At 39.6% G+C, this 25,000-nt stretch overlaps 1 protein-coding gene across 1 annotated transcript in view; it reads left to right on the forward strand.

Annotated features, from left to right (window-relative positions):
• The window catches only part of synrg (synergin, gamma), a 95,079-nt gene that overhangs the window by 20,329 nt on the left and 49,750 nt on the right, over positions 1–25,000 (forward strand). The window lies entirely within an intron of this gene.

The raw sequence follows: 25,000 nt of genomic DNA on the forward strand, positions 1-25,000 counted from the left end.
TGCTACATTCTGAAATGCCACTTTGACAGCTGCTTTCAAAAGGTTAGTATACATGTGTGAGGTTTGGATGGCAAGAGGGTAAGGTGGCGGTGGGTAGGGAGTAGAGTGCCAAGTTCTGTGGTCTCCCTAATTTTTATTTTACTGTGCAACATTCTGAGGTCTTTGTGGGTCAGTATCTTCTGGAGCTGGAAGTCAATGTGACAACAGACCAACTGGCATGTGCGAAGCTTCAGCTGCTGCACATATTCCCCTCACCTTCCTTCTCAGCATTCTGCAGGGACCTGAGACACCTTGGTCCACTCCTCCTCCTCCACTTCAGTACTCGCCACAACCCCACAGTACCTTCCCATGCAATTGCAGATGATGTAGTGCCTGCCCATTTACTTCCTCCCTCCTCACTATCCAAGGCCCCAGACACAGCTTCCAGGTGAAGCATGATTTACCTGCACTTGACCCCACCTACCGTATTCACTGCTCACAATGTGGTCTCCACACTCGGGGGACAAAACAGGGACTGGGGGACTGCTTTGCGGAACACTTCTGCTTCGTCCGTAAAAATGACCCTGAGCTTCTAGCTGCCTGGTCACTTCAACACACCAATGTGTTCCCATGCCAACATCTCTCTCTTAGGCCTGATGCTATGCTCTAACTAGGCTCAACGCATGCTGAAGGAACACCACTTTCTCTGCCTAGTTACCTTACTACCTTTAGGGCTCAACACTGAATTTTAGCAATTTCTGAACGTGAACAGCCTCCATGTTCATTACCAACACCACACCCCCAGGTCCTGTTCTGCTGGGCTGTTCCCAGCACAGCCAACCCATTTTCAACAATTCACACTTACTGTTAACACCTATTTAGCACTTACTTTATCTTCCAGTTTACCAGCAATCCCTTTGCTTCTCACATTTTTCCCCTCTCTCAAGTCACCACGGTTCCATCTATTCGACTCACTTCTCCTCCTGACACACCCCCTCCCTAACTCTTCCAGCTTTCAGTTGTGAAGAAGGGTCACTGGACTTGAAACATTAACTCTGCTTTCTCTCTGCAGGTGCTGTCAGACCTGCAGAGTTTCTCCAGAAATTTCCGTTCTTGTTTCAGATAGAGTCATAGAGCTGTACAGCATGGAAACAGACCCTACTATCCAATTCATCCATACCAACCAGATATCCTAAATTAATCCAGTCCCATTTGCAAGCATTTGGCTCATATTCCTCTGAGCCTTTCCTATTCAGATATCCATCCAGATCCCTTTTAAATGTTGTGATTGTACCAGACCCCATCAGTTCCTCTGCCAGCTCATTCCATACATGCACCACCCTCTGTGTAAAAAAGTTGCCCCTTAGGTCCCTTTAATATCTTTCCCCTCTCACCTTAAACCTACACCTTCTAGTTTTGGACTTTCCTACCCTGGGGAAAATACCTTGGCTATTCATCCTGTCTGTGCACCTCATGATTTTATAAACTTCTTTTAGGTCACCCCTCAGCCTCCGATGCTCCAGGGAAAATAGCCCTAAGCCTATTCAGCCTCTTTTCTCCAGCATCTGCAGTTCTTTGTTTTAAGGAGTTGGGGAATGTGGGTCCAGCTACAAAAACTGTCAAACACAGTTTAAAATATCTAGTGCAATATGAGTTTTTTCTATAGAGATTATATATTACAGGCATTCAGCTGCATCATTACCATTTCTTGTTGAAATGACATTTATTTGCAGCAATAATTCTGCCCCTCACACTCATGTAAATATTACAAATTGAAAGTGACATATATAGTCTTTTACGCATGAATGATTTGTGAAAAGTGAAGAAATGGAAAACACTATTATATAATACCAGAGATGGAGTAGGCAAAATACACCAACGTTTAAATAATAGACCAAATGGAAGAAAAAATATTGTCGAAGAATTGCAATATCCATTTCACATTTTTCTGGAAAGTGTCAGTATATTTATTATATGAAGAGAGATTGAGCAGTTTAGGCCTATACTATCTGGAGTTTAGAAGGATGAGAAGAGATCTAATTGATATACAAGATGCTGAAGGGCATTGACAAATTAGATGTAGATAGGCTGTTTTCTCATGTGGGCAATCTAGAACAAGCAGTCATAGCTTTAGACTAAGGGGTAATAGATTTAAAACAGGGATGAGGAGAAATTACTTCTCCGAGTCATGAAACTGTAGAATTCACCATCCCAGAGTGTAGTGGATGCCAGGACATTGAAAATCTATCCTGTTCTTAAATTTACTCAATTAGTAATGTGCTGAAGATTATGGAAAGTGGGCAGTAAAATGGAGCTGAGGCTGAGATGAGATCAGGCATTATTGTATTCAATGGTGGAACAGGATTAAGGGGCTGAATTGCCTACTCCAAGTCTTATTATTTATGTTTTGTTCTTAAATGGAATACAATCTCCCATAGACTTATTAACCCCCTATGTACTGTGAAAGAATTAAGAGCTCCAATATAATTGTAACTGACTAAATCTTGGATATGTGTTCCTTTTTGTTGCAATATTTTCTTGTGGAACAGCAATTATTTGCATAGGATAGGTAGGATATTATCCACTTCAAAAATGATTGTTCAGCGCTGCAACGATGGAGGTTTAATCTTTCGGGTGAAATTTTAAGCCAACGTCCCTTCTGTTCTCTCAATTAACACCATGTCCTTTTTGTTCTAGGAGTTCATCATGAGCAAATTGACTGTCAAATTTCCCACATTATAACCATGACTATGTTTCAAATTTATTTGTTTTTAATGTGCTTTTCTTACTTTGTAAATAAAAATCCATCAAAATTAAAAAAGCTATCATGCTATCTAAATGGACACTCTTGATTTGTGCCACTTCAGAATTCTATTAACTAAGTGAGAATCACTGGTCTGTTCAGTTCTGTTCTCAGCCAATATTCAGTTCAGGTTGACTGCATCCTGCTATTGAAAGCCCTGCACCACTCTTGCTGAAATTACCAATATCAGCCTGGACTGACAATCAAATTTGTGAAAATGAAACAAAGAACTGTGGATGCTGGAGATCTGAAACAGAAACTGAAATTGCTGTCGAAACTCAGCTGGTCTGGCAGTATCTCTGGGAGAAAGCAGAGTTAATGTTTTGAGTCCGGTGACCTCTTCATCAAATTCGTGAACTAGAGTCTTCACCTCTACATTTTTAAGCCTTTTTGTCAAAACAATTAAATTGCAGACTATTGGATGCATGACAGTGCACCAGTTTTACAACAGGCTTGTCTGGAGTATGAAATGGCCACATTACGACAAATACAGCCATTCCTTTCCTTCTTGGACAATAATACACACTTTCATTTTGGAGTCCTCCATGCAGCAACCAAAACCTCTATTTTGTAATTTTAGTTCACGGCATCCCTTTGGAGCAATCCCTCATTGCATTGAATTGTATATTTTAATTGTAATTACAGCAGTTAAACAGACATTTAGATAGTTAAAAAGAAATTTACTTTAAAATCAAAATGGATCAATTTTCACCAACATGCATAGTGAAACCATCCATTTGCAATGAATGCAATACCAATTTCCCCATGCAATCCAAAAATTGTAATGTTAACACCAAAGAAAGTGAGACCCATAATGTTTGTTAGGGAGACAGTGGATGTTAAACCACCCAAATAATCTCAAGACCCCAAAATGATGATAGTGTAGAAAAGGAAAGGAAAGATATTAAAATTAGCCCTGCTGGCAGTTCAAGGGTTAATTTTAATTTAGGCCAATTCCATAGCCATTTGGCAGATAAGATGCTTTGAGAATATAACTTTTAGAAGGTCATACTTGTTTAGGATGATCCTCCAAGTTTTCTTCCTCCTGGAATAAGTGAGATGTGAAGTCAGTATCCTGGTTAGCACCACATCAGCTGAATGACAATCCTCAAAATGTCAGATAAAAAGTATTTTTCTCTTCAAATTATTATGCATCAACACCATTTCATACATTTTCAGTACATACAATATAGACCTGGTTGACAGGAGTCAGAAAGAAGCGCATGGAAGGCAAGAAAGAAATGACTGGAAACATTTCCTAAGCCTGGGCTACTACTTGGCACTATTTTTTGGCCAGCTAAAGCAGTAGCTAAAAATTAGTGGATGTTGACTTAGCTCCCTATGCATCTTGTAACGTACCTGGCTGAGTGACATCTCATCACCTTCGGCCAGTGTAAGTACAATCTCCAGCTGAAACTGCAGGTCAAACCAGTGCTCGGCAATGCACTACATCTGTACTGTAATTGAAACTTGAAAGCCAGCAACACCTGAGATGCTTTAGCTTTTTTTTTAAAATGTATAGCTTCTGATTTATAAGTTGTAAACAAAGGAATAAAGATTGTCAACGGGCACAGACAACTGTTCACTGGCCTAGATGTGTTTCTTACAAGTTACTCAACAATGCATTAGTTCATTATGTAAAAAACTGCTGGAATGTAAGCAAGTTATAGGGACCTTGTACTTACCTTGCTTCTGGAATCAACATTAAGCAGACACACTCCACAAGCTAGCTCTTTTGCATTTTTAATCCCAGGGCGTAGAATGCACGAGGAGAAATCCAGCGAATTCTCATCTGGCTGCAAGAAACACGAACATTTAGATTTAGTACTGAATTTCAGACAATGTAGTTAGCTTCAAAGTCAGTCAATCTTCTCTGTCCGAGTCACACTTTGCAATTATGTTTGTAACAATACTGTGAGTGTACCTACACCGCCATGGACTGCAGCGGTTTAAGGTGGTGGTGATGGGCAATTATCGTTGATCGATAAATGCTGGCCTAATCAGCAATGCTGACATCACCGGAAATTAAAAAAAAAGGAGGGTCTGTTGTATGGATTCCAATGCCTTTTATTTTTGATCACAATTCTTCCTAACAACTTGAGACTTGACTCCTCTTGGACGCTTTCAACGATTCATATTCAGCAAATAACTTGGTGAACTTTAGCCTGACATTTTAAATGTATTTATATTAAGTATTCAATCTTAAACTGCTCACCCAGTATCAATAACTTAAACTCATGTCATACAACCGGTTTTCATTGAAAAAAAAAACTGAAGTAATCCACACACATTTTAGTCTAGATTTCTGAATTACTAGTTGGAAGGTCTATCTGGCCAGATTGATTAGTTGATCAAATTAAGTAATTTATACTGCAATTCAGTTAACATTCTGAATACTGATATAAACTGCACAACTCATATTTAGATCTAGCTAGATCGTTACATAGATACGGGTTTGGAATGGAGGTAAGAGACAGAGATCCAGATGGGGGAAAGGAGAGCGAGATAGAGATAGGGAAAAAGAAAGATATTAGACATGGGTAAATGCTATATCAAACAAAAAAACAGGTTCCACTTTGGGTACAAATTGCACCAATTTTGAAAGGTCACTTTTTTCAATGTGTTTGCATTCAAACATATTTACATATTGCCAAGTACAAGATCTACCATGGACCAACGCAAAGGGACATACTTTTACAATGTAGTCTCTTTTTAAAGAATCTCCTTGAGATAATTAAGAGTAGTTATTTGTTAAAGTTTAATGACTTCAGTTGAAAATAGATTTACAACAATAAAACATTTTAAATCAGTGTGCCAATCCACCAGGAAGATTAGTAAATTATTCAAAAGAGCTTTTAAAAAAATGTACAATTTTCAGGGGATTAAAAGAATCAGCTCCAGTGAATTATCATTTTTTAAACTATTAGAGCCCTTGCACCAAAAAGAACCAACAAAATTTTGGAGTCAATTTGAAGGTCTGTAAACAAGTGCAATTAGCAGAAACTCCCAGTGGTAATTAATTCACCCTGGCATGTTCTGGGCCAACTTCCAGCACCCGGTGATTAAATTGGCACAAAAGTTCACAGATACTTTAATTGTATTGAACACAATATTTGCTTAAAATTCTGCAATATTTTTCATAAGTTACGCCAATTTCAGAGGAACAATGTTGAATGAGCCAAAACAAATAAACAGAAAGCCCAGGCCGTGTTCTATATTTACAAGATTGCTACGGATCCTTCTCCTTCTGTTTTCTGTAGTTGAACTGGGAAGCTAGAACCCTGCACAGTTCAAAGCTAGGTCTCACAAACAGGAGACAAAGGACCAGCGAAACTGTGCCTTGTTTAATTGTTGAATTGATACTGTAACTTTTTGACAAATTGCACCAATTTATTTACATGCTTTGAATTCATACATTACAGTTTCAGCAATGCTTGAAAGAAAATTACTTAACGTTGGACAGTTACAACAATAATTTTCACCATTTATGTTCTCCAAGGCAATTTCAATGATTAGATCTTGAAGCAGCAATCATGAATGATTGAACCTAAACACTGCTCCTGTAGAAAATGGTTGAATGAACTTTAAAGTCACTGATGTAAAAGATATAAGATCAAAATTAATGAAGATAATACTGTTTGAAGATGAATGAGCAAACTGCATTTTCAAAAATTTTCCTTATTCTTTCAACAGATGTTGAGTGGCTTGCTAGGTCATATTCAGCTATAGGCATCAACCATATTGCTGTGGGTCTGGAGTACACGTGGGCCAGTTCAGGTAAGGAAGGCAGATTTTGTTTCCTGAAGGACATTGGTGGATTTAAACAACAATTGATGAGAATGGTCATGGTTGCCATTATTGAAACTAGCTGCTTTGACATGTAGAAATCATGCATATTTGTTTATATATTTAATGTCAGTTCAAATAAGTACTAAATGAAAGCAATTTGCTACTTAAAATTATGAAGCAGACCACTGTACTTTATAAACGCTGTTACCTGTAATCATTAAAACAAAATCTATTCCGCTGGCAATGGATGGGAAAGCCAAAGAGTTTGATTGCATTTCCTATGCTTGACGTAGGTGTGCAAGGTGAAGTTGCGAACTGAATTTCTGTAAATGCTTGTATTTCTGGCACTATTTAATAGTATTCATAAAATGAAATTGCATTTAATTCAGTAATCACAGAGTAATATTTGTTTGAGTACTGTACACACCGCTCCAAGAGGAACAGCAAGATAATTTCGAGAAATTCTCAAAAATAGGTGACAATGCTGAAAGACAAATCTCCACCCACCCGCAAAGCATTAATCACTATAAATAATTTTTCTTGAATTACACACATGATGGTATCGTTTACTGCTGACAACAACTTTTCTGTGAAAACAAATTAAAACTAAATGCTTTCTTACCTTCTGTATCATCCCAACAGAAAGCAATTATGGAAAGAAAACTCAGTGAATGTTAAGATTTTTATATTCTGCACAATGCATCCTCAACTGTATTTTCAAACAACTCAAGATTTCTCTGATTATCTTTTCATTACAATGTTCAAAACATTCTGCTGGTTTTCACCCCAACAATAAAGCTAAAAGCCCAAGCTTACAGTAACTAAACAAAGCAAATGAGAAAGCCTTGCTAGCTTAAAATTAATGAAGAATACGGATCTTCAACTTTTTTATCTAGTGCTTTAAGCTAATTCTTTTACCCGCACACTGAAATACTAATCCGTGAAATCTGTGGCTGCGGGTGTCCGTACATAATTGCTCCTGAGGGTCCTTGCTCCTAGTCACCAAGTAAAGCTCTTCAACTCCTTATATGCTGTAACACTCCTTTATTTATACCCGTATAGTAAGTTCTCAAATAGAGTTGTCCAGTGTAGTGGCTAAGACTGCTCTTCAAATGCTCATTCCAGACTGGTGTTTTCTATTACTGATGTTGGAGTCATGTCATCAGTCACATTACCTTGATTTCATGAATCTTATTTCATCCCAAATTAACGACACAGAACAAAACTTTAGAATTAATCAAGAATTTTCCAGTAGACCTCAAAATCCAGTGGATTTGGAAAATGATCTGTCTCAAAGCGAGTAGAGATCATTCTGCCCATTGCTGATTAACTTCTTTTTCTGATAAAGACGGAGGATGGGAGCTGTCCAAGGGGCATATTCCAACTTTGGGAACTGCTCATGTATACTTAGGGTTTGTCCACCCCACCAACCTCCTTGGAATGGAGGCCCATAATCCACTGCTGTACATTTTAACTCATGGTACAGTTGAGGATTTGAAGAAGTCTTGCTGAATCAACTAAGATAACTCCTGCTAAAATATTAACTTCTATGATCCTCAACTTATCTACATTTCATTTGTACTGATATTGACTAATTTAAAAGAAACTCAGCTTTACAAATATTCTTAGGAGCAAAGCTCTCAGCCTACTACCTGCTGCGAGAGTTTACTTTGGTTATCCTGATAGCAGTTTACATCCCACCCCAAGCAAAAGTGAACAGCACACTTGATGAAACATAGACCACCACAAATAGCCTTGAGACGGTATACCCTGAGGCCTTCTTCATCATCCAGACAACTTCATCCAGGCCAACCTCAAGATTGTGCTACCAAGATACCATCAACCCATATCCTAACCCATCAGAGGCCCAAACAACCTTGACCGTTGCTACATAACCCAAGACACCTACCGCTCCATTCCCTGCCCGCAGTTTGGTAAATCAGACCACAAGGCTGTGCTCCTCCTCCCAGTTTACAAGCAGAAACTGAAGGATGATGGTCTGGTACCCAAAGTCCTACAATACTAGTCTGAGGTAACAGACGAGCTCCTATGTGAACTCTATGTCCTAGCCCCCACCCCCTCAAACTAGGCCTTTTTATCACAGTTTGCTATTACACACAACCCACTGTTAGTCACTAACAGTCTCCATTAACAGTTATTCACCCTCCTAGCTAGATCATTATTCACTTCTTTGTATAGCTGGAGCATAACTTCACGGCTCTTGAACTCGATCCCTCTATTAATGAAAACTAACACACCATATGCCTTCTTAACAACTCTATCCACCTGGGGGGCAGCTTTCAGGGAACTGTGAACACGAACCCCAATATCCCTCTGCTCCTCCACACTGCCAAGAATCTTTCCGTTAACCCTGTATTCTGCTTTCAAGTTTGTCCTTCCAACATTTTTCAGGGTTAAACTCCATCTGCCACTTCTCAGCCCAGCTCTGCATCCTATCAATGTCCCTTTGTAGCCTAGAACAGCCTTCCGCACTGTCCACAACGTGACCCACCTTTGTATTGTTCGTGAACTTGCTAATCCACCCTTCCACTCCTTCATCCAAATCATTTACAAAAATCACAAATAGAAGAGGACCCAGAACAGATCCTTGTGCTACACCACTCGTAACTGAGCACCATGTTGAATATTTTCCGTCCACTACCACCCTTTGTCTTCTAAGGGTCAGCCAATTCTGAATCCAATCTGCCACATTTCCCCCTATCCCCTGCCTCCTTACCTTCTGCATGAGCCTACCATGGGGAACCTTATCAAACGCCTTACTTAAATCCATGTATACCACATCCACTGCTCTACCTTCATCCATGTGTTTGGTCACCTCTTCAAAGAATTCAGTAAGGTTTGTGAGGCATGATCTACCCCTCACAAATCCATGCTGACTATCACGAATCAAACTGTGCCTTTCCAAGTGATCATAAATCCTATCTCTCAGAGCCCTTTCCAATAATTTGCCCACCAATGACGTAAGACTCACTGGCCTGTAATTTCCGGGGTTATCCCTATTCCCTTTTTTGAACAAGGGAATGACGGTTGCCTCTCTCCAATCTTCCGGCACTATACCCGTGGACAGTGAGGACGAAAAGATCGTCGCCAAAGGCCCTGCGATCTCTTCCCTCCCTTCCCATAGAATCCTTGGATAAATCCCATCAGGCCCGGAGGACTTATCTATCTTCAACTTCCTCAAAATTCCTAGCACATCTTCCTTACTAAGATCGATCTCCTCTAGCCTACCAGCCTGCTTCACACTGTCGTCCTCCTCCACAACTAGGTCCCTCTCAGTTGTGAATACCGAAGAAAAGTATTCATTAAGGACCTCTCCTATCTCTTCAGGCTCCATGCACAAATTCCCTTTACAATCCTTGATCGGCCCAACCCTTTCTCTGGTCATTCTCTTATTCCTCACGTACGTGTAAAAAGCCTTGGAATTTTTCTTGATGCTATCTGCCAAGGTTTTCTCATGCCCCCTTACTGCACTCCTAAGCTCTTTCTTCAGCTCCTTCCTGGATAACTTGTATCCCTCTAGAGCCTTTTCCGTTCCTTGTTTCCTAAACCTTACATAAGCATCCTTCTTCCTCTTAACCAGTTGTTCGGCCTCTCTTGAGAGCCAAGGCTCCCTCACTCGACCGCATCTTCCCTGCCTGCTAGGGACAAACATATCAAGCACACACAGTATGCATTCCTTAAACGAACAATCTCCACGTTTCAATAGTGGTCTTCCCTGACAGCATCTGTTCCCAATTTATGTTACCCAGTTCTTGCCTAACAGAATTGTAATTACCCTTCCCCCAATTATAAACCTTACCCTGCTGTATGTACGTATCCTTTTCCATGACTATTGTAAAAGTAACAGAGTTATGATCGCTACCGCCAAAATTCTCTCCTACCAACAGGTCTAACACTTGGCCCGGTTCACTGCCAAGCACCAAATTCAACGTGGCCTCTCCTCGTGTTGGTCTATCTACGTACTGTGTCAGGAATCCTTCCTGAACGCACTGGACAAAATCTGCTCCATGTAAACTATTACAACTAAAATGTTTCCAATCAATATTTGGAAAGTTGAAGTCACCCATGACTACAACCCTGTGACTTGTGCACCAGTATCTGCCTCCCAATCCGCTCCTCTACTTCTCTGCAACTATTAGGGGGTCTGTAAAAAACCCCCAACAAAGTGACTGCTCCTTTCTTGTTCTGGACCTCAACCCAAACTGACTCTGTAGACATATCATTCTCGAACTGCCTTTCAGTAGCTGCTATACTAGCCCTGACTAGCAATGCCACTCCCCCGCCTCTTTTTCCACTCTCCCTATTTCTTTTAAAGCATCTAAATCCCAGAACTTCCAACAACCATTCCTCTCCCTGAGTTACCCAAGTTTCTGTAATGGCCACAACATCATAGTTCCAAGTACCGACCCATGCTCTAAGTTCATCCGCCTTATTTCTGATACTTCTAGCATTGAAGTATACACACTTCAAACCATCCCTGTGTCCACAATTACGCTCCATTGACTGCATTTCTTTATAAACAACCTCACTCCCTGTTGTGTCCATTGGAAGGCTGAATACCTCATCCTCTGAATTATAAATCCGGTTCCCCACCCCCTGCCAATCTAGTTTTAGGGGCATTTAAGCAGCTATTAGATAGGCATATGGATGATCGTATAAGGTAGGGGTGGAGGTTAGATAGACCTTAGGATTAGGGTAAAAGTTCGGCACAACATCGTGGGCCAATGTGCCTGTAATGTGCTGTACTGTTCTATGTTCTATGTTCTTTGTCTGTCCAACCGTTATTCTCTCTCTCCCTGCGGCCCTATCCCCACCTACTGTTTACTCCTTACCACCTTCCTCCACCATACCTTCTGCATAAAAACCGACATTTTCCTAGCTACCATCAGTTCTGAGGAAGGGTCACCGGGCCTGAAACGTTAACTCTAATTTCTCTTCACAGATGCTGCCAGACCTGCTGAGCTTTCCCAGCAAATTCTGTTTGAGTTCCTATGTGACTGCTTGGAGTCGATGGACTGGCCCATTTTCAAGAACTTAGTGGCCAATCTAAATGAGCATGCCATTGCCATCACAGAAGTCATCAGTAAGTGTACAGAGGATTATGTGCCAAAGAAGTAAATCCGAGTTCCTCCAACCGGAAACTGTGGAAGAACCGGAAGACCTACTCCCCACTGAAGTCCAGGTCTGAGGCATTCATGTCGGGTGACCCTGACCTACACAGGAAATCTAGGTACAATCTTCGTAAAGCCATCAGGGATGGCAAAAGACAATAGCAGACTAACTACACGAACACATGTCAATTGTGGCAAGACTTACACAATATGATAGGCTTCAAAGCGAAGTGGAGTAGAATCGATGGCAACAACGTATCCCTCCCCGATGAGCTCAGTGCATTCTATGCTCATTTGAACAGAAGGTCAGTCAATTGATGTTGCCTGCCCTGAAAACCTTGAGTGCACGTGTACCCATAGTCACCATTGCCAAAGTCAGATCAGATTTTTTGAGAGTGAACCCATGGAAAGCGACAGGCCCGGATGGAATCCCCAGCCATGCACTCAGATTCTGCGCAGGCCAGCTGGAAAGAGTACTTGCAGACATCTTTAACCTCTCCTTACTACGATCAGAGGCTCCCATCTGTTTCAAGAAGACTACTATCATTCCGGTGCCAACGAAAAATCAGGCAGCGGGCCTGAATAACTACTGCCCGGTGGCTCTGACATCCATCATTATGAAGTGCTTCAAGAGGTTAGTAGTGGCACACATGGACTCCAGCCTCCTGGATTTCCCTGATCCACTACAATTCACCCCTGGTACAATAGGTCCATGGCAGACGTCATCTACCTGGCCCTACACTCATCGTGGAGCGTGTGGATAACAAGTACACCCATGGCAAACTCCTATTTATTGACTTTAGCTCCACCCTCAACACCATAATTCAACCAAACTCATCTCCAAACTCCAAGATGTAGGACTCTGCTCCCCACTATGCAACTGGATCCTAGACTTCCTGACTGCAGACCGCAATTAATAAGAACAGGCGATAACATCTCCTCCAAGATAATCCTCAACACCAATGCTCCGCAAGGCTGCATACTCAGCCCCTTACGATTTTCCTTATACACTCACGACTGTGTGGCCAAATTTTGCTATAACTCCATTTACAAGTTTGCAGATAACACCACCGTAGTGGGTCGGATAATAAACAATGACGAGACAGAGTACAGGAAAGACAGTGCTTGGTGGCATGGTGTAAACACAACAATCTCTCCTCCACAGTCAGCAAAACGAAACAGCTGGTCATTCACTTCAGGAAGCGGAGTGGAGAACAGGCCCCTGTCTGTATCAATGATGCTGAGGTGGAAATGATCGAGAGTTTCAAGTTCCTGGGAGTAAATATCACCAAACCGTCCTCGTCCATCCATGTCAATGCTACAGTCAAGAAGCACACCAATGCCTCTACTTCCTCAGAAGGCTAAAGTAATTTGGCTTATCCACTATGACTCTTACCAATTTTTATAGATGCACCGTAGAAAGCATCCTATTCGGTTGAATTACAGATTGACAATGGCAACTGCTCTCCCAAGATCACTGCAAATTACATAGAGTTGTGAATGTATCCCAGTCCACCAGTCAAACCAGCCTTCCATCCTGCATCTATACTTCTCACTGCCTCAAGAAAGCAGCCAACATAATCAAAGACCCCTCCCACTCGGTTATATTCTCTTCCATTGGGCAGAGGATAAAAAAAGTTTGAAAACATGTACCCCGCTTTTGAATGACCTCTCATGTACTAGAGTTGGCCTTTCTCTGCACCTTCTCTGCCACTGTTACGCTGTATTCTGCATTCTATTCTATTACCCTGATGTAATTACATAAGGTATGATTTGCCTGAAATAGCACACTAAACAATACTTTTCACTGCATCTTGGTACATTTGGCAATAAAAAATTTTAATCAAATCAAATCAAAAAGAATGGAACAATACATCGGGTCATCCCGAGATTCTACATGGATAGTGTGTCACGTTTTCAAAATAATGTTGAACGAGGAACAGAAAAGTTTCTACATTTTTTCTCAGAGATTTTTCAATGTAAAGACTGGGGACATACAGTGGATGTTTAGAAATGTCTTCTGTAGGGAGCATGCAAAATTGAGTTCAGAACTCAGTGACAGCCTTACCGTGAGGGGTGTGAGAGACATGAATATCATCAAGCTACTCCAAATCTTCTCTATTTCCTTCATCAGCTGCTGGAGCTTCTCATTGCATACTGCCGTTGCTTTAATTCCAAGCTCAACACGTTTGGTCACTCTGTACACCTCTATCACCCCTGTTAACATAAACAATATGTTCACTTGTACATAAACTTTACTTTCAAAGTTATAATTTGATACTACATAATATTTTTTCAATACGTTTTGTTTTTAAAGCTTTTAAGGTGTTGAATTTATGATTTCTTCCCTGATCTCTATTTTAAGCAATATTTAAAAAGTCTACGGTAACCTAGATTATCACCACAGAGGTTCCTTTTAAACAGGAAATTGTAATGTTGTAGACAGTCTCACTACTGGAAGGAGTATATTTTGTGGGGAGGTTGTGTGTGTGTGTGTCTGTGTGTGTGTGTGTGTGTGTGAGAGAGAGAGAGAGACAGACAGACAGACGATGGGGCTTTCTGAGAGGACCATTGGTGAGTAGTGCATTTCCCAGTGATAAGAAATTTTATTAATCAGTAGATTCATCTAACCCTTAGCTGTCCATACACACACCACCAGTTTCGAAGAGTCATATCAGAGTCAAAACATTAATGTTGTTTCTCTCTCCACAGATGCAGCCAGACCTGTTGAGTTTCTCCACCACTTTCTATTTTTGTTTCTGCATCCACAGTATTTTGCTTTTATTTAAGGACAGCTGTTGTCTTGTTCCACAAGGAGGAGCAATTAGGTCTGAAGTCTCATAGATTGATAAAATTAAAAGGAAAGAGAGATTTGACAGACATTGAAAATAGCTAAAGTAACAGACAGGCTCAATTGAGATAGAGGATTTCAACTGATAAGTAAACAAAAGACTTTGAAACTATACGCTTAGAAATGGAGAGAAGCAACTATTCTTAGGGTTACACTGGCGTATAGAATGTTTTATCACAAATGGTGATCAATCTTTATTGGATTAGATGTTTCAATTTTGAGTGCTACAAAAGGGTATGGAAAGAAAATGTAAAAATGAGACTCTGCAAAATCAGTTCTCCAAGAGCTGCCTAAATTTAACACTAGCAAAAGGGGGTCCAATCACCTCTTCCTATGTAAAAAAACCTACTAAGTATAGGAATCAAACCCAAGGACTTGAATTCAGCAATTATCCTGCAATTAAAAGAACAGAATTACACAGTTTGTATAATACAGTGCTGTTGATTGCTGTCAAAAGAATAGAATAACAGTCAATATAGGCTTTAGAAATAGGTCACATCTTAATGATTTGCTGTGGCAAAATTGCTGACAATTATGGGTTAGTGCAAGATACAGCCTGTTTACAGCTGTGAGATTAGTCCTTTCAGTTTGCTCTCTCACCAGCACTTTAATTTTAATCAACAAGTAATGGCAATTTGCACCTCACAGCCACCTAACATCAAATCTAATTACTGGAACAGTTAGTCTCGGAGTGAACAAGCGCTACACAAAATGAACTCAGAATTTAGGTGCTAGTAAGTAGTGCACATGTTGAGGATTTACATTTCAGCTTTAAAGACTCAGAGTCACGAACAACTAATATACAAGCATTTTCTATCCCTGCCTCTATGCTGCTAACTTGTGTTGGTCCAAGGAAGTTTAACTTCTCAAAGTCTTCAGGAACTTCTTGGTAGCTTTAAAGAGTTTTAGGTGCTCAAGTGTTGGCTGTGGGAACAGTTTGTGAGATGAGCTGGCTCCTGCAAAAACTGGTTTTACAGTCAGCTCACTGACACGAATTTGAACTTAATATCATGCAGTGGGTGACAGGTGTTACAGAACCCAGACAGAAAATACTTATTTTTAAGTAGGCTGCAAGAGGCAGAACAGTCTGAATCATGCTGCTGATTAAATCTGAAGTACCTGGGAAGAAATGACAGTTCAAGAGAAACTGACAAGGAATGGTGTGCTATGAAGATGAAAATCAGAGGATGGGAGTTGGTATAATGCACTGTGACAAGTCACTTGCCCTAGATATGCCTCGCCATTCTGCAGGCAGTTTCAGGAAGTAAACCAGCAGACAAATGTTTTCAGATGACATTTGACAGTTCTGATGTCAGGCTTGAAATTAAGATTTCGGGTTATAGAATAGCAAGTTACCCATTTTGTTGAATGGTCACAGCAGTAAAAAACACAGGAAGTTTCATGGTATGTTACCAATATGACATGATTGAGAACATTCAAAGGAACTTGGACAAATAAAGTTGATAGTTTAAAGAATAGCAGATGAATTTTAATGCAGAAATGTAAGGTAATGTAACACAGCACAAGAACATACACAATGAATATGGAAGGAAACAACAGCTATTAGAATAAGTGGAAAAGGATTTTGAAGCGGTTTTCAAGTATTAACCAGACTGATGAAGGACAGAGAGGAATCTCAAGTACATTTGCTTAAAAGTTAATTCAACTTTATGTAAACAGGCAAGGCTACTAGTACTTGGCAGCACCGAATGGGACATCACTAAAGGAGACAGGAAGTCAGAAGCTTTTCATCTTGCACTCTTCAGGACTAGGACACAAGAAAGAGACTTAAAAAATGATACCAATTTATACAGCATTGGTGTCCCTTTTCTTATGTCTGTTTCTTGCACCCTAGTAATGATTGGAGCAAGATGAAAAGCTTTCAACTTCTCGTCTCCTTTTAGTAATGCTCAAGACTACTCTGTACCATTTTGAGCAAAATAACTTCAAAGAAGCACTTTGTAGAATGTCAAGTAGTTCTACAATTTAAAACTTCTGTGTTACATGGAATAACTTTTTGAAATTAGCTTGTTTTCATTGTCGGAAAGATAATTTAAAGGTCTGTGATTCTAGACATTAAAATAGAGCAAAGCATTAATGTGGCAGTTACTTAACTGACAGAAGCAAGAAAAAAATTAATCAGCTTGAGGAAAACTATTGATCAAAATAATTATTTCTCCCCATTATGCATGTTTTGCAAAAGAGACTCTGAAAAGCTCAGTTAGTCTAGTTAATTAACCTGTTTTTTAAAAGAAGTAGTTAGTCACACATTTGATGATTGGATGATTGGAGCTGAATTGAAAATAAGTACAGGGGCAGAAGGTCAAATATTGTACGAAATACAATGCGTTTCAGTCCTGGTCAAACCAAGGAAATTATATGCATGATTTGCACCTGTCAATAGTAATTTAATACTTCAGGTGATTACAATATCCTGAAGTCACTGTAGAGTAACCCGAGAGAAACAATTCAAATCTGCATGTCAGGGATTGACTAAATGTGTAACATGGAACCTCAGATGTCCAAGTATAGAGTTTAAGATTATGTTCTCAGTAATTTGCATGTTCCTGAAACTGCTGATATTAATATCTGGATTTTCTGATTTGCAATTGATCTACTAATTTAAAATGGGCAACAAAAGGCAAATTAAAAAAAAAATAATGTATGGCAAATACGACACTGGGTTGTCTGGGTTTCCACAGCCAGATTTTCAGTGAGGATGAGGGATCAACCCTGCCTCATTAGAATCAATTTAAAAAAATCATCACCCATTATTTTCAGAAAGCATTAAGACCAGCTTTTCACTTTCCTTATGAATGAATAATTTGATTGATAAAATTGTACATTGTCTGTTAGAACTAAGATTCTTGATAGTCTATTTCTAATTCCACATTTATGAACACTATTTTATCTTAATTACAGTAAGTACATCAATGCATTTATCATTGATCCATCGTTGGTATCTTCACAGGGCGGGAAACTCATAGATTCAGTTAATTTGCCAACACGCATGCTCAAAGTAGATGTGTAAAATGCAGCGAATCAACGCATCAAAGTGAAAATATAAACACAAACTGTCAAGTAGATCCACCCCTTTCAGATGGCTGGCAAACAGAACCTTATTTGCTGTCGTGAATAATCATTTGAAGGTGAGCCAAATAGTATAAGACAATATTTTCCCAATCTTACAGCACAGCCCTCTTGGTACACTCTCAGTATTATCAGTCTGTGACAATTTTATTTTCACACAATCAAAATTTCAAACTTGTGCTCAGATTCATAATCATGGATATTAAATACAGTGATATCTATACAACCAACATTCATATTAGAATGTGTTCACATAACGTTAGTAAGTGGAAGCATTTACACATAATTGCTTTCTGCATCTCAAAATAGGTCAAAAAACTTTTGACTCTACCTGACTAGGTGAATACTTCCACTAATAAAGTGACTACGTATAGTATGCCATACAGACCACCGAGACTCCGATTTGATTGTTAGTCTGAGTCATGCTCCCAGATATTAACCACTATAAAATTTACCTATTGTAAGTAATTGGATCACAGCCTACTGGACTCGGGGGAAGAAATATCAGCCAATGTTTTTGGCAATCACTGCCACTCAGTGAGAAGTGCACATGATTGGTACCGGGTAAAGACAAGATAGACTTGGCTGTGATGCCCTTTGCAGCCAAATAGTCGGCTGGCATTTCTGAAGTAGGCTACTGCATAAGGAATCACCACTTGAACAAGACAGTGAAAGGCTTCCAGTGGCTAAGAAATAATTTAAAGTTTTAGCAAAGATTTATAGCTCGGGTTGTGGGTGAGGTTGTTGACTTGCTCGCCGAGCTGGCTTGTTTTCGTTCAGACATTTCGTCACCCTGCTAGGTAACATCATCAGTGAGGTCTCTGATGAAGCGAGGTTGTTCTACTCCGTATGGAATTTATACTATCCGGTCTGTTATGGTGAGTAGTGTCATTTCCTGTTTTGTTCTGTATGGGTTTGTATATAGAATACAAATACGTAAACCCGGACAGAACAAAACCGGAATTGACACTACTCACCATAATGGACCGGACAGTGTAAATTCTAAGCGGAGTAGACCAACATCGCTTCATCAGAGGCCTCATTGATGATGTTACCTACCATGGTGACGAAACATCTGAATGAAAACAAGTCAGCTCGGCAAGCATGTCAACAACCTCGTTATGGAATAATCTCCCACCAACACTGAGTGCCTCTGGGGAACAGAGGAGATAATAGAGGGAAAGGCACTAATTATATAGATTAATCAAACAGATAATATGCCAAATGATGCTGAATGTGGTTTAGAACTGCTACCCATTAATCTGGTATGAATACCCTTTGTTAAAATTACTTCCATTAAAAATACCTGTAGAATTTGTTAAATTGAATGAAGGCCCTTTGTGATTTTCAAAATATAAAAGTAAATTCCTTACATAACACCCACAATAAAACATCTTCTGCAAATTCCATTGGAGAACATCATCTAAAATTGAGAAAATGCATCAAGAAAAAGCATTTAATATTTGATGAAATTCAAACTGCTGCCTGCAGCTTGACATGCAGCAGGGTCCAGATCACAAGCAGCAAGAGATGTTAGGCTCTTCGCACTGGGGAAGGTAAGAGAGAACAGTCAAATTTGCTGAACTCAAGAGTTTAACAATAATATTCATAATAGCCTGAGGAGCCAGTAATTTGCTCATCCCTTGACTGTGAACTACTGAACATAATCTAAAATGCATAAATTTGGAGACTGAATAAAAAGGGTAAAAAAGGAAGATGTTAAATTTTTTGGCAAATAATATTTCAATATAGAAATATTACTGATGTCATATTTCATGGAGGACAGAATGATCCAGGGGAGTTGTACATGCAACCCTGCTGCAATACTAGAAACCCTGTGTCAAAGAAAACAATATTAATGAACAACTATTGCCACTTATTCCATACCCAAGAGATATTCCATGCCTTGTGTTGACTGGATGACTTCACTACACACAGTTGAACTGCTGATTCCATTCAAGGTATCACTGGCCTTCCTGATGACCTTAAAAAAGACATTTACAGTACAAGATATTGTAAATGAAAACAAAGACAGGATAAACTAAACAAAGCAATTAACAAAGTATACTCATCAATAGGCAATTAAACAAAATCAAATACTTAAACCTTAGGAACGATCTCTGTAGTTGTAACAAACTGTGGCAATGTGTGTGGCATATTTCAAACTTTGCTAGATCAAGACTTTACAGCTCTGGTGAAACCTTCAACAACAGCTTGCATTTATATAACATCTTTAAATGTAGGAAAACATCCCAAAGTGTTTCACAGAAGTATAAACGGATAAAAATCTATACTGACCCAGTGAATGAACTATTCAGCTAAGTGATTCAAAGCTTAGAAAATCAGCAGGTTTTAAACAGCATCCAACAGGAGGAGAGAATAGCAAGATGAATTGGCTTAGGATGGAATTCCTAAACTTAGGCCCAAGATGGCAGAAAGCATGGTCATCAGAGCGGTGTAGGGAGTGGGGAATGCACTCGAGATCGAAGTTGGAGGAATATAGAGTGCTTGGAAGGTTGAAGGCACAGGTTGTCACAGAGATGGAGAAGTGAGGCCATGCTGGGATTTAATCACAAGGATGAGTACTAAAACTGAGGTGTTACCGAATTAAGAACTAATGCAGATCATGAACACACTGGGTATACAACTGAGTGGTTCCCTGCTGAAGGGTGGGATACAGGCAGAGATTTGAGGTCAAGTTTATCAAGTAAAGACGGCAGCCTTGTATAATATTGGAATAGCTAAATCTAGTGGTAACAAAAGCATGGATAGGGGTTTCAGCCTCAGACGGGATGACAGAGAGACAGGGCCAGATTATGGAGCTATAAATAGGTAGTATTCTTAATGGAGAGATTATGGAATTGAAAGATCAAGGTCAAATAAGATGTCAATTTTGCAACTAGTCTGATTCAACAATGATGAGAGAGGTATGAGGGAATCAGTGACTAGATGTGGTTTCTGGCTGACAGTCAAAGATAACAGTTTCACCTTTTATACAGTCCTTAATAACTTCCTCTCTTCAAACAGTGAGAAAGGATTTTTTCATTGCTACCAGCTATCACTATTGTCTTGCCTCATGAAATGTTGTCTATTCTGGTAGCAGCTTTGTGTGCCTTAAACTGAGCTCAATACCTGTTCTTATTTTCCTGTCAATTGTTTTCTTCAAGCCTGAAAGCACTTTTGTTTATGTCTGATTTGTCACTGACATGATGTTAGTCAATTTGACTCGTTTTCACCAACAGCCCTTCTTCAAATTCTCGTGATATACATGACTTCCTTTTTGCATTAAAAGCCAATCTGCATGCTTAACAGAAAGCAGCTTTTGAATGATTTACATGTCTTGTTCCTTCAAAATCAATCAGCATCCTCTATCTTTTTTCACCCCACCCCCGCCATGGATTCTATGTAATGGATATGTGTCAAACTCAAGACTTGAAACTACAACTCTCAAAACTGATGCATCTTTTCTGATGAGAGCCTAGTTTTAAAAATTAAGGAAACCAATTAGTTTGAGATAATGAATAATGCTTAGTAGGAATACAAGTACAGACTTCATTCAACCTATGAGGATAAGGAAAATGACTCTCAACAGTAAACAGATGAATTAAGTCAGTTCCCTTAGTTATTTTGATTTCCTACTGATTGACTACCATATCATTAGAGCACATTTAGCCTTGGATTAAGTGGTCATTCAGCTTGTTGAGACGGTGTGCAAATTGGTTGCTATATTCACTTATGAAGCAACATTTCAAAAAGTGATACATTGATTGTAAAACATTTTAGGTTGTTTTGAGGATGTGGGAAAACACCATATTAGTGCAAGGTTTTTTCAATAGAGAAAAAAATCAATTCACATTAATATCACAAAAAGGTACAAGTCAATTCAAAATAATACAACCAAATATTCAATTAAGGAAATATTTATTTTAGTAAATAAAAGCTGAAAGAACCATGGATGTTGTAAATCTAAGGGTGGGTCACTGGCCCCAAAATGTTAACTCTGATTTCTCTTCACAGATGCTGCCAGACTTGCTGAGCTTTTCCAGTTTTTGTATGTTATTTACTTTAGTAAACGGAGCGTCAGCATGATGCTCAAGAATCCACAGACCAAGCTATCCAAAAAAAACCACATAGCTTGAATTTCCATTTACAAACAAAAATACTGCAGATACTAAGATCTTACATGAAAACTAAAAGGGCTGCAAATACTCAACAAGTCAAACAACATCTGTGGAGACAGAAACAGAGTTAATGCTTCAGGTTGATGCCCTTTCCTCAGTTCTGACAAACATAAGATCTGATATTATGTGCCCCCATAGGATGCGTTTTGGATGGGGTAACACGTGGAGGGTGGCTGGCCGACTGAGCTCATCCCCATGATACAGAAGACGGGGAGGGGTCAACAACGGCAGCTCGTCCACCATATGTAAATAAATGGTTAGGGTCCAGCTCAACACTACACCACCCACACCACAATACTGTTAGCATGAGCCGTTGGTTGGGAATGGCTCTCACAATGTTTATTTAAGTGCTTAAAATGGTGGGAAGGAAGAGGGGGTATTATCATTGGAGGATGCCCCTTGCACTTGTCAGCCCCTCAGTTCCTTCTTACCTAGACTTTAAAGAACATATATCTCCTCGGCCTCCTCCCGAGTTACCAAAAATTCCCAGTCCAAAGCTCTTGGACATGCCTGTATCCGTGATCCATGATGGATTATATGGCCCTGCAGCACCCACTGTGGAGCGAACCCAATTGACAGGCAGCTCCCAAGGGGGAGACCTTCTCCCAGTGAGTTTGTTCAGCCAATGTGCAATTTTGGGCTGTGGAGTGCCATTCTTACAGGCCAGTAGCTGACCTCTTGTTTTTCCCTTCAGCTACTGCCACCCTCCACCTCCCATTATCCTCAAGTTTCTGCTCAATAAATAACCCACTCTCTCCTAAGTTGTTGTCTGATCTGCTGAATATTTCAGCATTTTCTGTTTTTAGTTTAGATTCCTACATGCCTATCATGGAGTACATATTCTTTCCCTGAAAGGAAACATCCCTTTTATTTTAGTTCAGCAAGTTGAGGTGATGGTTATAATAAAGGTTTACACCGTGTGTACACCGTGGTGTTCAGCCAGCTAAAACTGCCATGGGTATTAGTAAGCTTCTTGTTGGGTGTTCCATCATGACCCTTCACCAGGGCATGAAATTTCAGCCTAATTTGAGCAGCCTGGGAAGAATCCCAACATGCTATTTCTCCACACGCCATGCCGGGTGGGCTGGTTATTCAACAGTGCTCTGGAGTATTATAGATCTGCATCCCAGAGGAATCAAATTATCAAGCTCGCTACTGTGTTCTGTCTTCACAGCCATGTTATTTTGGAGACACCTCAAACCCAAACAGAGGTTTGAAACAAAAATCAAGAGTTAAAAAACAAAATACTAAGTGATACCCTTTTTTACACACTAAGTTGTGTTCACCGTAATCGAGACTCAACTGTGGAAACAAAACAACATCATATACAATTATTTAGTATCTCTTTTGGACAAGAAACTAGGATAATATTGGCAGCATTCCAATAACCAACTTTTACAGCAAATGATGAATTGTTCAGCATTGCACCATTATCATAATTAATACAACTAGCTGCAGCCACATAGCAAATGCTTGTTGAACATTTCAGAGAGTTCAACTAAAGTTGCCATCTTTGCATAGCACTGCTATCTCATTAGAGAGAGATGACTGGTGGATGGTTAATCAGAGGGTCGCTATGCCTCAGGCAAGGGGTGAGGCTGAGAAGGCGGGATCTTCATGGTAACCTCAGCCAGTGAAGGAATTAAACCTGTGCTGCTGGTCCTCCGTGCAGGGTTCCCATAAAAGTAGCAGAAGTCAACTTTTGGACTTAATTTAGAGTTGTAAACTCGCTTTTGCATTATTAGGAATTGATTCAGAAAGTGAATATGCAAATGCATCCCTAGCTAACTAACAGCAAGTTCAGACTAAGGTCTAGTGAGACAATGCCCATATACTTCTGAGCGTGGCGTACAATTTTGTTGTGACATATTATTGCAGAGCAGTGCTCAATAAAATGTTGAAAGCTTCACCTGTAATGCACTTTCTAAACATCTTTGCCATTCATAAGCATAGCGTTCATTCTCCTGAAACAGAGGCAACAAAAGTGATTTACTGAGTATTATCTTAAACTGAATTCAACTCCTTCTGTAAATATCATACTAAAATAGGTGAAACTTATAATGGTCAATACGATAGATGATTTGAGCATCTTTTACAGTATAAGTTAGAACAAAATACATATATTTTATATGAAATATATATTACCAAGTTCCCAGGTCATACATATGGCTGGTAACAGAACTAATCACCTCAAGATAGTCAAGTTCATAAATAAAAATTAAAATTCTGTAACAAAATATCCCCACAACACAGCACACATACCATCATGATTTGGAGCTATATCTTTATTCCTTCAGTGTTATTGGATCAAAATCCTAGAACTCCTTTTCTATTGGGCTGTGGGCGTCTCTACACCACAAAGGCTGAAATGGATCCATCTTCCCTAGGGCAACTGGGGATGGATGATAAGTGCCAGGCTAGCCAGTGACACCCACATCCCATAAATTAATTTAAAAGTACTTACTTTAAACTTTAGATCTGGGAAAAAATAAACTGTCAAAGTCTTCTAACATTCCAGGTAAACTCTCAAGAAATCTAGCTTGCAATACCTTTTCCACAGGCTGTGAAACTGTGCTACACAAAATGTTATTGAGTAAATAAAATGCATCTTTATTTTGAAAGATGAATACAATTTGCGAGTAAACTAGTGACTATTACCCTCTTAATTTGCACGTAAATTAATTTCACAATGCCATTTGTTTCTTGATATGAGACTCAGAACATGCCTTGCAAATACGTTGCTCCTGTTCTTTAACTGTATGTAACTTTCCCTGCAGAACAAAACCTGAAATCAGGCACAGAGATTCTGAAGCTAGAAACTGAGGACAGTCATCTTTCCACAGTGTCAAAGGGAAATACCAGACACTTCCAGCTCTCCTCGTAAACCTGCAATTGTTTTTGGAACAATTTTTACCTCCACTTCTCCAGTTAGGTCCTTATACTTGTCCCTGATGACAGGCAGTGGTGCTGGCTTTTCATTTAGAGTATTTGATCTGTCCCTGAAAGGCTGTTCTGAAGCTGGTGGAGCATGGGTTACTTCTTTATCCCCAAGACTTAGACTCCTTTTATGAGATCCTGCAATGGTGGTGTCACAATCCAGTGTTAAATAAATCACTTCATTTCAGACAAAAACATAAAATATGTTACACCAATATATCACAAAATTGTAACCATG

The sequence above is a fragment of the Rhincodon typus genome, chromosome 26, assembly GCF_021869965.1.
Source record: "Rhincodon typus isolate 14 chromosome 26, sRhiTyp1.1, whole genome shotgun sequence".
Classification (NCBI taxonomy): Eukaryota; Metazoa; Chordata; class Chondrichthyes; order Orectolobiformes; family Rhincodontidae; genus Rhincodon; species Rhincodon typus.